Source organism: Lepisma saccharinum, chromosome 2, assembly GCF_977018435.1.
Source record: "Lepisma saccharinum chromosome 2, izLepSacc3.1, whole genome shotgun sequence".
NCBI classification, from domain to species: Eukaryota; Metazoa; Arthropoda; class Insecta; order Zygentoma; family Lepismatidae; genus Lepisma; species Lepisma saccharinum.
The window spans coordinates 168,276,449-168,292,855 of record NC_139230.1 but is presented as its reverse complement, the minus strand read 5'-3'; the positions used below and the strand labels follow the sequence as shown (position 1 = coordinate 168,292,855).

Below are 16,407 nucleotides of genomic sequence, written 5' to 3'. Positions count from 1 at the left end.
AACAAAGTTAAGATTAATTTTCAGATAACGCTTATTAAAAAGTAGATATTTGAAGCTTTCCAATGAGGTATATTTGATTTTTTTCCTCCCACGGAGTACAATTTTACAAGCGCGTAAACAGAGGGCTCAATATTTTTGTCACGGATAGTAAGCTCCAATTTATATGTCGAGACGAGACCGAGAACGAAACACTTACGTGCAACCCATCATTCATGAGGCGAATCGAGTGTGTACTTGCCTCGTCTCGGTACCATCATCCAAGTGTTGTGAACGTAACGATGATGATTGCAACCCACTATGCCTCACATCGGAGAGGAAGGATTTAATCAACGCTGAGCAAATACTTTCCTAAACCGCCCACCGTTTCTTAATTTTCTTTTTCCAAGGGTTTTCTTGCACTAGGTCAGTGGCGATTGATGGACAGTGCCACTTCTATCTCTGATGACCTTAGTGGAATGTGGGCAGCCACAGATCATTGACGGACTTCAATTTCCTGTGTAGCCACACTTTTTTCACCCGTGGGTTGTTTTCTACGCCATGATTCCCATTGATACTGTGGATACCATGTATTGTATTTGAATTTTAAAAAAGAAAAGATTGATTGATTTGGAGTTTTAAGTCCACTTTATGCACAGTAAGGCTAATCGGGATTGGACCTACAGTTTAAAGTGGGATCCGAACCACTATGTACCTCCACCGGGTATGGAAGCCGGGACCCCTTGATAAGAACCCGAAGAGATCGCATTCATATCTTACTCGGAGTTCGAAGCAACGACGTCTGGAAAGTTAACGAAACACTCTTTATAACATATTAAACCTTATTTAATCTCATAACGATGGAGACCAAGGTATTCGCCATTCACTGTGAGAAAGAAGTCAGAGCAGTGGTGGTAGCGTCGTCGCCTTGTAATCAAGGGGTCCCGGGTTCGATACCCGGTAGAGGCACATAGTGGTTCGGATTCCACTTTAAACTGTAGGTCCAGTTCTAATTAGCCTTACTGTGCATAAAGTGGACTTAAAATACCAAATCAACCAATGAGAGCAGTGGGAACCAATGTACAGTCACCGGCAATAAAAATGGGAGACTTATATCCTGAAATTCTCCCTTCCTTGCAGTACGTTGCCTAAATCTACGGAGGAAAGTGGGTTTAATAGCAAAATTTCAATGGCAGTTTCTGTCATTGTTGTTGTTAGGCAACACACCTATCTCATTGCAGGGAAGCGAGCATTTCATGATCTGTATCCCATTTTTATTGCCGGTGACTGTACATGACTTCAGAAAAATCCTATTGGTTAATTCAGACTTCAACAATTCCTCAGGAATGTTGCACGTTGGAACATAGCGCGTCATAAAGTCGCGTGATGAAGTCGTAGCGCACAAGTATACCACTATAGTGAAGTTGTAGAACCTTATTTTATGCCTACAGTCAGTCCCTCTCGAGATGATTTTATTTTTAAAAATACTAAGCAATAAAAAGCAAATATATCTCAAAAGTCACATGCTTTTTTTCCCTGGACAGACGGCTTCCCGATGGCGTAGTGGTAATGTCATCGCCTTGTGATCAAGGGGTCCCGGTGGGGAGCACATGGTGGTTCGGATTCCACTAACGTGCAGATTCAGTCCCGATTAACCTATCTCTGCATAAAGTGGCAATATATTGTATCATAAATCTATCGTGAGAACCAGTAATCACGGTTACAAGTAGTGGGTTGCATAGCAATAAGGCATCCAGAGACAGGTCAGTCATACAAATTCGAGATGCAGCGTTTCATAATGCACAGTTTCTTGCAGTTGACCGTAATTATTTGATAATAACAATGGAAATGAGTGCAAAGCATTTACATAAGGGAGGGAAATGGCCGTAGGATGAGGAGGGGGGTTGTTGTCTGTTTTTATTTGTCAGTCCCGTATGTTGTCATTTCCCCCTACATTTCACGCTTTCTACTTATGCTGACCAGAGAGGTCCTTCGTTGGCCATACCACTGGCAGATTCTGTAATTTATCATTAGGGATTGCACCAAGGCTTGTCTCGTAACTGAAGAATTCTGTCTCGAAGATTGGGTCTCGATTTCTTCTTGGTCTCGTTTCGAATATCGAAATAAAGTAATATAATAATATATGTAATAAATAATTGATGATGATGATAATAAAACTATAAGTTCTTTTTTGGATATTAAACAACACTTAGGCTTATAATCTATCTGCATACTATTCAGAAAACCAGCACTGTCTGAATAAGTTGCAGAGTCGAGCAATATTTATTTAGGTGAGATTTTCATATACTCCACATTAATGAACGAGAGAAATTCTCGGAAGTCAAGTTACGATATCGTCTCGTTTTAGCAGACACATATCTCGTGCGCGGTCCCGCCTCTACAACTCGGAAAAGAACTGATTTCGTTTACGTCTCTGTTTTTAAATGGTGAAATCGAGACAGAGACCATTTCTGTAACCACAGATAAACGTATAATACGTATAACAAGATTCCCCCCAATAATTACTTCCCGAAATCGGCGTTGACCGATAGCCTTGACTACTATAATCTACCGGGAAGAACAACCCACACTCGTATTTGCAGTCCCCATAATATTCGACTTCGAATAGTCGAACACTAACCTCTATACCGCTTCATCTGATTTGCAGGATAATACAGTATTCCTGCGGGACTGACTGCGTTAATCATATTTATAACAACCCCTGTGTTTTTTCTGTATTGTAACAATTCCGGGGAGAGGAATTCAATGCAGTCTAACCGTTCTCGCATTCCTTATTTTGCTTTTGAAGAGCCACGGCTAATGCAGCTCTTGTTTGCCTCATCTCTTCCTACTGCAAATGTGCATTGTTAATTCACCGAGTCGCTTGTTAATTCAGCCATTCCGGAGGCTGTTTGTTTTGGGGATGGAGGGTCACGAGATGTTACATCCGTGGTACTCATCCTCCTGACATTGGACGCAGAGGTCCAAAGGCAAAACTTCTGCTTCTGGAAAAACAAGTACAGGTTCGTAAGAAGCGGAACACTTGGGCATCCATTCTACCGTTGTTATATTGTTATGATCCGATTAAGGTGTTCCTAATATCCTCCTTTCGTGTCGTCTCACCGTCGACGCTCTTTTCATACACCGGCAATGTTTTCTCTTTTTCCTTCGCAAACCCGGAAGTCAACCAAAACTATGGCGATTGTTTTACGTTGTTCGTCTCGAACATGGTCAATAATTTGTCAGTCGAAAATACTGGATAGATTAGTTCATTGAAAACATTTGTGACCAGGCCTGTTTTTCCAGAGAGACTGCGCAACAAAAATCAATACGCTGTTCAGCGTGGCAAGGAGATCGGACAAGCAAATCCAGTGCGCAGCCAGAGTCCGTCAGTCCTAGTCGGACCATCTTTCTCACCAGGTAAGCTAGGCTTATTTCTATGAGGTCGTTGCCCTCCAGCCACAATAGTTCATCATAGTTTAGCTTCTAGAGAGTCAGCAGTGTAGCTAACCCGATCAAGATGTTCCGTGCAGGGTTGTGCACTCCAGTACCAAACTGTAGTCTTTCTGGTACCACTATTATTTTTTACCCCACGAATGGGCTAATCCTCCAAGTGGGTGTGTCGTCGGCATTTGAGACTCTCTCCAGATTCGCCAATTCCCGAGTCGTCTGGAGGCGATTTTGGTGTTCAGACCTTTTTACTCTTTTTTTAAAAAAATCTTTTGAAAATTTTAGATAGAAGGAATTGCAGTTACAGCTCTGTATAATGTGTTCCAAGGCACAGGTGCGTGTATGCTGCAAGGGGGGACGTTTTCAAATTTCAACGCGAAAATTCGCGAAACTGCTAATTTAAGAGAAGTTTAAAATTTGCCGGTTTTCACCATTTCAGACATGCTGAATCGAATTTATTGTGTTGCAAGTGTCGGCCTTTTCATGTAGCCGAGAACTACTCTGAGGAACTTGTTCCGGTACAAAACTGGTTTTGTTTGCTGTCATTTTTCTCTGATTGCAGCTCGGTATCTTAGGGGCTCTGATGTGTTTTGTTTATGGTAAATACACCTCGCGTTGTCAGTGATGTTTATGCGGATTCTAGTTGAAAGTTAAGAAACGTCCATTTGTGAATGAATACCTTCTTTTGTTTAGTGTTGACGTCGGTTCTTAACCAACATCAACAAAGGCAACATGTAGATAGATTGATCGAATATACATTTCGGCGTGAAGGCAACGGCGACAAATATGAGAATGAGCGGTAGTGTGGATACTTATGTAACAACTTTTTTTCCTTTGTAGTATGCATGTACTCCCTCTGTCCCATAATTATTGTCCGGTACACTTTTGTTTGTTGTCCCATAATAATTGTACGATATTCAAACTGTGACATTGGTGTATACAGAAGAAGTAAATGAAACACGGGAATGTGTCATACAACGATTTTACTCAAGGATAATTACAAATTGGCCGATCAAGTATCCAAAAGAACCTAAATGAAAAGTTACCATTTTGGCATACCGGACAATAATTATGGGACAGAGGGAGTACTTTTCATTTGAAAAGTTGTGATAGGGACGGTGGCACCGACTTTAAATGATATCTGTGGCGGGCGGCAAGATTGCCTTAACAACGCAACAAAGGGTTTAGTGAAACACGCTACCGTGGATTGAAAGATATCCACATACTAACAGTATAACGTAAGAGCAACAATAAAACTGTGTTTTCAAAAAAAAAAAAAAAAAAAAAAAAAAATTGGCAGTTACCCGTTCCTCGAAATGAAATCGTCTGCCTTCTCCTGTATTATATTCCAATCACTCTCTTAAAACTGTAGCTGGCCCCTGTGGCGGAGTGGTTAGCACATCGCGTTACGACGCCATGGGTCCCGGGTTCGAATCCTGGCCTGGGCATGGATATTTGTGAGTGTCTATTCATCAATTTCATCATATAATCACTTATCCCCATCTTCGCAAATTAGCCAAAAGTGGCACAAAAAGCAAAGTAAAATAAATCAAATCAAAAATCTTAAAACTGTAGGAGAATAGCCTCATTGATTTAATTTGGTTTGTTTTACTTCACATTTATGCCACTTTTGCCATCACGAAGATGAGTATGAGTGATGATGATACGATCAAATTTATGAAAAAAAAATACCCATGCCCAGGCCTGGATTCGAACCTGGGACCACTGGCGCCGTAGCGCTCTTTTTTTAACCACCTCGCCATGAAGGCCGACGATATAGCCTGATTGAAATGACCTACTAAAATTAGAGGGTTGTAGAGAAATGAATGTTCGCGATATACGTGCATTTCTGTCCACTCAAAATAATTATAATATAACAGAGTATATATATATATATATATATATATATATATATATATATATATATATATATAATTGCTCTAAACTATAGGTCCAGTCCCAATTAGCCTTACTGTGCATAAAGTGGACTTAAAACACCAACTCAATCAATCAGAGTCTCGGATACAGTTTTCTTCTCCCTCTACCTTACATAAGGCACACATTTCGGCATGTATATGCTGATGTGATTTGTCTTCCAATGCCGCTGCATGCTGCCATGTGCGCACACACACTTAGGAAGTATTTGATTTTGTATATACGTATAACTGAGAACCTACGTTCCTTGCAAGCATTTTAGATTCGGATTAATCGGAATCCAACCATATGACGCCCCCCATCCTCCCGTTGCTCCGATCTGATAAGAGAAAAATAACGATAGTTGCACATTTACAATTGATTGATTTGGTTTATTTTACTTCACTTTTCTACCACTTTTGGCTAATCGCAAAGATACGATGAAACTGATGAAGGGACAATAACATAGAACACCCATTCCCAGGCCGGGATTTGAACCCGGAACCCATGACGTCGTAGCGATTTGTGACAACCACTCCGCCACATTTTACATGTGATTTTTATGGGTACATTCAGTGTGATAGTAAAAAATGTAATGTGTTTTTCAGCAGCGACGTTGTGTAATGTTTTATTTATTCTTTTTTAGTCTTCCAACAGTCTTTTGGTAATAGAAATAGAATTGTAAACTTGGAAATTGGAACTAAAATCAGCAACCAAACTTGAACAAGATAACAAATCGTAGAATCAAAACAACAGATTGTGGTTTCGTTGGATAAGGATGAATAAAAGGCGTTAGAGTTTGTTTTTTGTTTCTTTAAACATAAAAGCCAAGGGTCACGGGTTCGAATCCCAGCCTTGGCATGGCTCTTCTTTTTGAGTGTCCCTTCATCAATTCCATCCTGTTATCCTCATCTCCGCGATTAGCCAAAATCGGCAGAAGGATAAAACAAATGAAATCAAACCAGTCAATCAGTCTTAACATAAAGCCCGGTATGTTATGCAATGTTCGGATTCGTTGTTTGTGCATGCATTTAAGGTTTAGGTAACTTACTCATATTCCCAAGTACAATTTTCTACATTGTTTTACATCTACGCCCAATATAATTACTGCCAGTGTTTGAATACTCATGTTCAGAAATATTGGCACACCCAATACAATTAGTGATTATTCCACTTTTTCTAAACAAGTTCAAGTGACAAGGCATTTGTGTAAGAAATTTGTAAAATGTAAAATGCACAGTTCACTTGTCATCTGGTGCTGCAATGTACTGTGATACAAAGGATATCGCGGTGAAGGCACGTAGTGGGTCGGATTCCATTTTAAGCTGTAAGTCCAGTCCCGATTAGCCTATCTGTGCATACAGTGGACTTAGAAACTCAAACAAACAAACAAGGAATGCATTTGCGAATACTTAACACTAAGCTATGGCTTTCACCGGTGGCTTAGCAGCAATGTCGAATGTAAGACTCAGTATTCCAAAGAGAGATTTCACACCGAAGTGACACGCGACACGCGACACATGTCACTTTAGAACGAACCTGTTAGCAGCAACGTTACACATTGTACCGGCGTGACAGGTCGCACAAGTCCGCATTCGATTGGTGCAATCCTCTAGTATCATGCGACACGTGTGCGTCGGTGTTAAATTCTCCAAAGATACAGCAGGTACGTACTACTGCTACGTTTTTGTCTTTATGTTATTTAGCGTCCATTTTCTGCAACTTTTCGCTAATCGCGGCGACGAGCATGACTGATGATGAAATTGATGAATGGACAGTCAAACAGAATACCCACGTCCAGACCAGGAATCGAACCCCAACAGCTTCTGTGGTGATATCGAAAGTCGACCACTTGACCGCGAGGACACTGACACTGCTTACTATAATTGGTCAAGTTTGCAATACCAGTTGCCTTAGGTGTGGGCTGACTTGAAATAACAATCCAGTATGATGACCAGTGCATGTTAATGCTTATTCTGTCATAATATGTGTTTGCATATTTCATATAAGTTTACAGTAGTGTCGGCGTTTTATGCGCACGTGTATATTTCGGTGTATTTCAAGTTTGTTAGATATTTGCATGCCAGTCAATGACATGTTTTTTCCCATTTACCATTTCATGTCCACCTGGAAAAATATTCACGAGGTCTTTACCTTCAAAGGTTGACTCTTGAAGCTTGTGCTTTTCAACATTCGTATACGGGAGTTTTCTCTTTGTTAACCAAGTCCATAATAACTTTTCTTCTTAGTTTTTCTAATTCATTTAGTCAACTTCCATGATTTTGTCCTTCCAATGCCTTCGTCAAGGTTGACCCAGGGTTGCTAAAAAGCGACATTGTATAATACTGCTGCCTTCTACATTAAATCCGTTATTTAATTTCTAAGCTAAATTGTAGTGTCTGTATGTACTCCTAAATATTTCGTGGAAATTAGGACGTTTCCGTGAAGGATAGTATGTCAAAAGCAAGGATATTCTATGAATCGAGGCTATCCGGATGCTGCAATTGTAGCAGTTTTGTAGTTCGTTAATTAACAATATTCACAACGCTCTGTTCCAATTTCGAGCATTCCTCATGTTTTTGTGATAATCATTTGTTGATCATTTTATTTTGACTTGTCCCTCCTCGAGTTTCAATGTATCCAACGTTATATTTTTTCGTTGTGCTATATTTGGCATTTTCTTGTTGATTTTCTAGTGAGAGTCTATTGAATGACATCTCTTATTCCAAGAACACTGACCACTTGTATCGGTGTTAACTTTCATTGCTGTAGTACCTACTTCAGATTATGTTAAGGTATAATCAATATTGTGTAGTACGTGATGAGGAATATACACCATACGCCTTGGCGCAATAACTCTATGTGCTTACTACTGGGTGATACATCAGTACATCAAGCCGCTTATTGCCTTTCTAGACGGTAACCGTGAGAAATGTGCATTTAACTAAATGAAAAGCAACTAGTGAGTGTCGTTAGTTGTAATTTCATTCTTTCCTTTATTTTTAGAAAATGAATGTTAATGGATTTATAACTCCGAAATGCACGGCTCATAAGTTTTCAAGAACTGAAATTACAAATACATATAGTCGAAACGTAAGATAGGATGATGATATTTTCAGTTTTCACATCTTGATATAACTTGGAAATTACAAAACGTTTGTTAGAATAAATTTATTGGCGAGAGAGCATTTTCAAAGAAAGGAAGTACGAAAGATAGAATAAGAGTGAGATAAATTAATAAATAGTTCGATAGCTTAGTGTATATGTATAGTGTTAGGATAATCTCCAGGGGACAAACGCTGATATCCTTGTTACTCGGTACCGAATTTGTGATTTTGCAGCGCACTACGCTAACCGGGCGATTATACGGCAGGAGATTCCCCGGTAGTTGTGGGAAGCCTTCGTTCCAGAACGTGCAGAGTATGTCGGTTTCCAACATTTCCCGGAACGATTTCCATCAGTCACGGGCACAGCTGAGCGGCGGTTTTCCTCGAAGTGTACCCGTATGTTTCTATTTTTTTTTTTTTTTGCCTGAATTTTCACTTGATGTGAAACAGGGTACTTTTCTTTCAATCGCCACTCGTTTATTTCCTAAGTATTATTGCTACATCTCAACAACCACCTTGTGTATATCGAAGGTTGTTTGTTTAGCCAGACTGTAGAATATAGCCATTAGGTTGACATACAAGTAACAATAACCCCCCCTTACACACACACACACTCATATATCTAGGCTGTTAGGGAGAAAGCACTTAAGTCAAAAAATGCAATCTTACAGCAGGCAGTAATTATTTTAATAGCAAACATTACAGGCATGATATACATGTTGGATCATCACTGTTAATTAATAATTAATTCATTCATCGTGACTAAAATGAAAGCAACAGAAAATAGCAGTTTGTGACTTATGTACTTTTCCCCGAACACTCATCATATATTGAAAGAAATGGACTCTGTCATTTTTCTGAAGATGAGGTGTGTGTGTGAGGGCCTCCCCCATGGCGCAGTGGTAGCGTCATTACCTTCTAATCTAGGGGTCCCGGGTTCGATACCCGGTGGAGGCACAAGTGGTTCGGATCCCACTTTAAACTGTAGGTCCAGTCCCAATTAGCCTTACTGTGCATAAAGTGGACTTAAAACACCAACTCGACAACTCGACGACGAGGTGTGTGTGTGTGTGTGTGTGTGTGTGTGTGTGTGTGTGTGTGTGTGTGTGTGTGCGTGTGTGTGTGTGTGTGTTATAGAAGACCCAGTAGGAAGAAGAGGGCCTTAAAATTTAAACAATACCGATAAAAATATACGGATAACAATAAACAATATCTATTGATCCGATAAAATGGAGAACATGTGACCAGTTGACTGAAAACCTTATGTAAAAAAAAAAAAACATGCTCACTTAAATATACGATAAATGTATATTTATTAAGACTACAAATATGAGTAATCGGAAAGGACCGAAGGTTTTGGGTTCAAATTTATTGCATCTGATTTATTCATTGTTGTCATCGAGATTTGCCTAAAGATGAAGACAACGACGTTAAATAACAAAATACGGACAGACACTACCGGTTTCGTGTACATTGCAAAAAATCATTTGAGACAAAAAAACACATCTTCTTTCTCGCTCACAAAACTCTTCTAAAATTGCATTCGTTCACAGAAAGTAGTACAATGTTGCCATGGAACACCACTCAAAACTTGTCTACAAGGTTCCCATGCGGTTTCAGGTCGATCGATATTGAGATCAATAGATTGAATATATTAACAATTGAAAGGAAGTTGGGTAAAAAGGCAACTTTTACTAAGTAGGCCACGAAGCAAAGAAGCAAAATTTACCGATTTAAGCAGGCAAACTTTTAAAAGTTTTGAAATTTTGGATTTTTAAGATGTATTACACCGTTCATATTACCTTAATTGGAATATTTATCACGGTGTTGGATATATTAAAAAAAAAGTATTAAAGTGTTCTTCCTTGTGCATTGCGCCGCACTATGAAGGGTGTGGAAATAAGAGGGCTCCATACAGTCTTAATCTTGCTGTAGCGGAAGTGACATGATCATCACCACACTCCGGTCGCCTTTAATCCCCCCTTACTCCCAGATATGTGTCGAGAACCTGGGAAAAGTCCGGGAAATTGACCTGCTTGAAGAAGTCACGAAACAGCGGGGAATTTGAAGATAATACGAGTACTAAAAAAAGGAAACACGGAAGATTCAGGGTATGTTAAATATCATTGTTGTGCGTGCATTCTAAACTCGAATTTGATAATCTAGTGACTGTAAGTTAAAAAGAAATCCTTATAAGTTCTGTGCAATAGAAGCTTTTGCGTTCATATTTGCACTCCAAGTACCATATATTTCACCCTCCGTCGCGATTTAAAGAGGTAAAAAAAGACACAAAATACAGAAAACTATAAACACAGAACAGCCACACTCCTTTAACCGAAAATCATCCATGGCGTCTAATTCTTCTGATTATTAAAATTAAAAGGCTCTAATTATTAGAAGGGAACTACTGTGCACAATTTGCAATATGAATTGCAAGTGTGGGTATAATTCGTGTAAGTTAGGCTCATCCGGAAAGCAGGCTTCCTTCAGGCTAAAACTCCTCACAAGTTAGCAAGGGAAGCTTCGTATTTTATGCGGCGTATATTAAGAGGCCTTACCCATGCAGGGTTCGTATGAAACAGAGCAGGGAGAATCCATTGATGGTCCCCAGAGTGGCAAATGCGCAACCTCTTTGCATTAAAGATAAAAGGGCTCCCGCAAAGCGACCCGGGCCTCCTAAAAGAACATGCTGACTCGGAACAAGGCAAGTGCGTGTTTTGTATGCAGACCTTACACACAAAGGTTTCATTGACAAATGGAAGCGCGTCTGTATTTTGTATAATTCGTGCGCGAGAAATAGACGTGCGTGTGTTTATACTAGAAAAGTTTGTAGGTTGTTTACTTTTTTTTTAACCCAGGAATTAAAAAAAAAAACGTTAGTAAGAATGTAGAATACCATTGCCATTTTTTAAAGAATGTTGTTCTTCAAGGTCTTACGCCACCCTCCGCTGTGGAGTGGTTAGCGCAGAGCACTAGAGGCCCTGGGTTCGAATTCTGGATGAACGTGAACCCTTTATTCTGTCATATATTTCATCCATTCATAGTGCATATTCGTCTTCCTTATTAAAGTAGAGAAATAGAAAATCAACGTAGTGTAACCAAAATAAGATATATAGCTTTTCTGTTGTAAATATTTTTTATATTCATAAACATACATCAAACACTGCATGGCAAGCAAACTTGGATTCCTTCATGATCTAGTGGTTACTGTAATGCTCTACAAACCTATGTTCGAATCCCAAATACTCATGATAATCTTCATTATTTATTTATTTGAGCAATTGAACGCAACAGATATATTACACAATTATGTCGTTCATTATACTTTTGATTGATTTGCTTTATTTTACTTCGCTTTTTGTGCCACTTTTGGCTAATTTGCGAAGATGGGGATGAGTGATGACATGATGAAATTGCTGAACAAACATCCATGCCCATGCCGGGATTCGAACCCGGGACCCCTGGCGTCGTAGCGCGATGTGCTAACCACTCAGCCAAGAGCTACAATAATTTAGAACTGCACGAATCATATCAATGTAATATACATAAACACTAATTTAACAAACATGTCAGTCACATGTTATATTTTATTCTATGATCCCGAAGGTTAACTGGTAGTAGAGATACGCAAGATCAAGTTGATAAAATAGATAGAGCAGAATTGCAAACTAATACTTGTAGTTGGTCAATAAGCTTATTTTCTCAACATGAAGCAATTTTTTGCTGCTTTATTTTTTTGCCTGCCAATCATCGTATCAATCATTTTCAAATGTCCATTGTCACACTTACGTTGGTACGTGACTGTTATCTGCACAGTATCTAACGAAATATCCAACACAACCTTTAGTCATTTTAAAATAAGCAATTAGTTTTACCAGCATGAAAGACAAATTTTGTTCGTGTATATCGTAGAAAGGTTTCGAAGGAAAACGATTTATGAAACTAACGCCTATTTCAAGGTGAAAGAAAACTAGTTACAAATATGGACCGAGCCATGCTCCATGAAATTGGAGTGTTGTTTCAGTGACAGGATGCAAAATTGAAATGCTGATATATGTGTCTCCTGCGTTGCGAGATTGTGGAAACCCGTAAATCTTCACATTCTCAAGTAGAGCTTGTGTGTATGTGAAGAGGAAGGTGTAGATTCTTGTGGTGCACTGACATTGTAGACAATCGACCATATGGAAAGGATATTTGCGACGTTAGTCAAACCACGTTGTCAAGCACTGAATTTAAGTAGTTCATTGAACTTAATTCTGCTCCCAGCTTCATGGACATCTAGTAAGAAAAAGTAGATCGGGGTAGATAAGTTTGAAAGAAAACAATGCACAGCTACAGCGATTGTACTGAGATTGACTTGACACGTCTCGAGTTGCAAATATTTATCTCGGACTAAAAAATACTGAAATGTAAAGCAAACTATAAAAATAAGTTTTTTTTCACATTAAGCAAAGCGTTATAACCAATTTATAAAAAATCACAGTCGTGAATCCCCCTTATGGTTGTGAAATCTCGGTGCGAAGTTGATGAGTATGCCACTGGTCCCGAATGCTCAACGCTTTATTATTAATTATTATATCCTGCAGGGTTTCTACCCTCCCCGATGACATAGCGGTAACTTCGTTGATTTGTAATAGGGGTCCCGGGTTAGATACCCCGAGGAGGCACATATCACAGTGGTTCCTATCCCACTTTAAACTGTAGGTCAAGTCCCGATTAGCCTATCTGTGCATAAAGTGGACTTGAAAAAAAACTAACAATTTACTTTCTGCTTATGTTCTAACTGTATAAACATCTTTCTGCTATACATACATAAAAAGTTTGAGTTTTTAAATTCCTCTGTATGCACAGATAGGTGATTGTTCTAACAAATTAAGCATATAATGTACGAAATATCCAATAAAGAAAATTACACATGCATGTACTTAGAATTTAAATAAACCCTAACATAAGAAGAAAAATATATGAAAGTATGCGGTAGTTTTTTTAAAGCTGATCCCAGACTTTACTTGCCAGAGAAGATAGGGACTTGACCCCTGTCTGGCCTTGTTACCATTTGGATACACTGATACTACTTTATTTCTTTAATATAATCTAATATTGGGATTATGCACGTTGTTTGAGATCATTTCTACTAAATATTTACTTCAAGTGGAGTGACATTATTGACAACGTTTCATATTACACCAACCCTGTTCCAATCTTAGTGGTGTCTCGTGCGTTTCAGTCTCTTGAGAGAGAGAGAGATCGACGGGGATTGTCAATTCAAAGTGGGGCGGCGGGAGAGGGACTTTCAACTTGCTCTGGAGGCCGATGGGTGTGACCGAGACTTCCATGCATCCCACGGAAACGTGCCAAGAGAAGCTGACGAGATAGTGTTTGAACTGGTGTGACATTTTCCTTTGAAGGCCGGAAGAAACTTGCATGAAATACGCATCGCAGAGGCCCGCAGGAAAGGGGAATGCAATCAATAAAGGACAAAGGCAGCTTCCGCTCAATACCACAATGGCTAACTATATGTTATGTTACGTTCCTGCGTCGTAAGCTCGCGAGGTAACGTATTCTTCATGTTCCCATCTCCTCGGAAATTTACAAAGGGAACCCAAATTGCTATAACAATGCCGCACCTGAGAGGCTACATTGTCCACAAGATTCATTGAGTCATACGTGCGAGGAAATATGACACCTTTAAAGCAGCAAGAGAACCATATACGTGCTAGGATGCTGCTACCCAGAATTCCTGCATTCACTACTCGTTGGAGGGAGCTCACAGCGTACCATATCTACTGTAGATAGCATCATGGTGGTTTGATTTCAACTCTTAAATCGGGTGATTTTTTTAAACCACCGATTTAAAGAAACAATTTATAGAATAATGTACATAAGTAATTTGTAGATATCAGAATCACATTTGGTGAAAATACATTAATCTCGTAATAAACGAATGGTGTTTTTCATTAAGCTGTAAATAAACATGGCAGCTAATTATTTTGCAAACTATCATTAGAAAATCACTAAAATTCAGCTACAAAGACCATAAAAATATACAATATATAATATAAACTTACAATTATATAGTATATCCAGAATGTTTTATTTTTATTGAAAGAAAACTTACTGAAATTATTATAGTTTCATTAACACATTCCACATACATTCCCATAGTAGGTTCACATATGCAGTATCAGAAAGAGAAAAATGTATATTTGCATGTAACTTTTTATTTGCTTTAATCAAACTGTTCTAATATTTTACAGAGCCATTCACCAGAAAAAGGTTTTCTATGAAAAAAGATATGTGCACGATGCCAAAAAAACACACAAGCAATTTTAAGCATGTTTTAAAAAAATTGATTTAAATAAAAAATCATCAAAAATTATTTTAATCCACCCTGGGTAGCAGCATGAACTCTATAACTCTATATCCTTCCAACTTTCTCCGTACCCGACTGGGCTGTGGAAACTAATTTATGTGAGAATCAGGTAACTTGATTGATTTGGTGTTTTAAGTCCACTTTATGCACAGTAAGGCTAATCGGGACTGGACTTACAGTTTAAAGTGGAATCCGAACCACTATGTGCCTCCACCAGGTATCGAACCCGGGACCCCTTGATTACAAGGCGACGACGCTACCACTGCGCCATCGGGGAGGCCTAATCAGGTAACGTGATTGGTTCCTGCGGGAGGGGTGTGTCCTAGACGTCACAGCTGGCGCTTCGAACAACCAGTTAGATAAACATGTACTTGAAATTAGTCCAGTCACCACCATAGATATGGTCACCTCCATTCCACCTCCTCGTGTACAATTTTAAGTTACTTTGTAACGGTCTAAAATTACATACAGTACAAGGGAATTAATTGAACGATATGAAAGATTTAAGTGCTGCTAGTCTCAACTGCTTAGATATACTATCTTCGGGAAGAAGAGTAAGCTCGGTAAATACACCTTAATATTCTAGCGATTAAGTCTACTTAAAATTAAGGGATTCGCAATGTTCGATCATAGGAATACAAACGTCCACGATTTGGATCCTATGTGAAACTGTACGTCAAGTTTTGACTACCGTTTGCATAAAATTTTATTTTTAAATTAAAGAGAAATCAAAATTTTGTCCATACTTGGTACTATCCCCGTGCAATTCCAGTTAATATCTATGCGAGATGTGCACTGGGTTATCATTTTTATCTTTTGTATTCAATTTGATAACTTCAATTTCATTTCTAATATTTTTTAAATCAAGTTTGTTATTTTCTTGTGAATTATCTCATTATGATAGTTGTAAATTAATTCAATCCAAACATTCTGTTGTAATTCAGAAATGTTATTTCCTAGTTGAATTTACCTACTTGGCCGTGTGAAATTTTATAAAATTTCATAAAAGATCTGAAATAAATTAATTCCGTCAAAATCCGATCAGATGTTCGTTTCAATTCATGTTTTGTGTACTAACAGTGCAATTGCTTGATTGCCGAATTTTTTAAAATGCTTGCGAATCGCCGTCACTGATTATTATTAGTATTAGTAAGTAATATAGATTGAGTTATACTATTATTATAATATGGACATGCAATTTTATTTGTAAGAAATGTTTTTCAAAAGCATATGTAATATTAATTTTATATCTAACGGGATGCCAGCAGTATTCTGTAATGATTGCTGTTACATGAGGTAAAAATCTGTTCATAACATCACATATTTTACTGTCGGCCAATCTGCTAGTTAGCGCACAAGACAAATTTTGTGCACGTACCACAGACTTTGCTCGCTAGTGATAATATTTTAAGAAATTTTCATTCCCGCGTTCAACGTCCGTTAAACTTCGGCAAACGCATAAAGCGAACATAAGCTCAAAGCACGTGATGTCGCTAATAATTGCTGGGGTACGTGATGTCTGGACCGTGAGAGATCTCTTCATTTCCCTGGGAATTACTCCCAAGTCGCGTTTCAGAGTTTGTCTCG

At 38.6% G+C, this 16,407-nt stretch overlaps 1 protein-coding gene across 6 annotated transcripts in view; it reads left to right on the top strand.

Annotated features, from left to right (window-relative positions):
* Positions 1-16,407, top strand: part of dop (microtubule-associated serine/threonine (MAST) protein kinase dop) — a 1,057,607-nt gene that overhangs the window by 890,695 nt on the left and 150,505 nt on the right. Inside the window, exon 1 of one of the 6 annotated variants that reach the window (XM_083117701.1) lies at positions 3,354-3,396. The exons of the other annotated variants lie outside the window; for them this stretch is intronic. The gene's annotated coding sequence lies outside the window, so the exon portion shown is untranslated. Of the gene's footprint in view, positions 1-3,353; positions 3,397-16,407 lie in introns of those variants that run through there. 6 annotated transcript variants of the gene reach the window in all.